At 43.8% G+C, this 1,674-nt stretch overlaps 1 pseudogene; it reads left to right on the top strand.

Moving 5' to 3' along the window:
* Nucleotides 1–874: 874 nt before the first annotated feature.
* On the top strand, nucleotides 875–992 carry LOC126482976 (5S ribosomal RNA; annotated as a pseudogene).
* The last annotated feature ends 682 nt before the right edge of the window (nucleotides 993–1,674 follow it).

Below are 1,674 nucleotides of genomic sequence, written 5' to 3'. Positions count from 1 at the left end.
AAGAGGAATTGGTAACGGATTAAACGAGGGTTTAGACGTGTAGTAAACAGAAAGAATTAGAGAGCTCCTGGTAACATCACTTAATCGCCCAATAACTTTTATTTGGGAATAACTATGTTAAAATATCTGCCGGGCGGCAGAATTTTACCAGAGAAATGACATTAACACGAAACATGAGGATGCCAGTGTTTGCGGAAGAAGCTAATCGTCCAGCACCTCAAGGCAGATTGGTTGAAAAGCGTCAATTCCGGCAGTTGCTTGGAGCTCTCGAAATCTGGGAATCAATCGGTTGCCCTCCTGAGTGTAAAAAAAATAACGTCAAATCGTGAGCGGGGAGGGAGGGGGCGGAGCAGAGGGAAGAGGTAGTGTGCTAAAGTGCTCCTTCTGAAGTACAAAGTTAATAAACCAGAAAGATATCTTCCAGCACTTCAAGCTTCCTCGAAATCGCAAGTCCTTTTGCAGAGCACGGTCGAGGCTAACTGATGGTTATTTTTGACTTTTGTAGGCGATTTTGGTGACTTACTGTGTGCCAAATGCGTTGTGTCAGAGCTGTTAACTAGCTGTAGATAATGTTGACGGAACTGTCCGACTTGGCTATCTTAATTAACAAACACTAAGAGTTTAAGTGGGAAAAGAGAGCGGTTTGATTGTGGCGCGACTCATAACCCGCGCTGCTTTGAACTGCTATCCTGTTTCATCAACTGACCAGCCGCTAATACCTCACTTCTTGTCTTACGGACAAGTGAAAAGGCGGAGAGCAAAAACTGCCCGTAAACCAGAATTACGTACAAGTTTCACGGATTTAAAAGACATTTTACACAATATTCTAAGAGCGCGAACATATCATAATTGCTATTACCGTTACAATGAAATATCCAACGGCCTTGCCGCAGTGGTAACACCGGTTCCCGTCAGATCAACGAAGTTAAGCACTGTCGGGCTAGGCTAGCATTTGGATGGGGGACCATCTGGTCTGCCGAGGGCTGCTGGCAAGCGGGGTGCACTCAGCCCTTGTGAGACAAGCTGAGGAGCTACTTGATTGAGAAGTAGCAGCTCCGGTCTCGTAAAATGACACGCCGCCAGGAGAGCTGACCACAAGCCCATCCGTATCCGCATCCAGTGACGCCTGTGGGCTGAGGATGACACGGCGGCCGGTCGGTACCGTTGGGCCTTCATAGCCTGTTCGTGCAGAGTATAGCTTAGTTTAGTGTTACATTGTAATAACTTCAGAAGCCGACGTTTCCTACTTTGCAACAAAAACATTCGCCAGAACAGAGCGATTAGTAAAAATCTGCTTTGCTGATAATTTACGGCAGTATTTGGGGATATATAGTGAAGACTCCAAAACCACAATTAATGATGGAGTATGTTGTGCATTCTCAAGTCCAAGCACATGTTGTAAGGAATTGATTTAGCTTCACACTACGATGTACAGTTTTTCTGCAGAAGCCACAGCTATGCTTACATCTTTATAGTCCTTCCAGAACCTCACAGTTAATTTTTTTTATTTTAACGCATTGTAGAAGCTTATTACTAGATATAACGCTAGTATTAAGTATAATGAAACAAACGATGAATTAGCGAAGACTGTCGCTCAAAACGGAATATTGAAAAACGTATTAACAAAGTCATCGGTCCTGGAGATTACATTACATAGAATGGCAAGACGAATAT

The sequence above is a fragment of the Schistocerca serialis genome, chromosome 5 (assembly GCF_023864345.2).
Source record: "Schistocerca serialis cubense isolate TAMUIC-IGC-003099 chromosome 5, iqSchSeri2.2, whole genome shotgun sequence".
Lineage (NCBI taxonomy): Eukaryota > Metazoa > Arthropoda > Insecta > Orthoptera > Acrididae > Schistocerca > Schistocerca serialis.
This window is presented reverse-complemented; position numbering and strand designations above follow the sequence as displayed.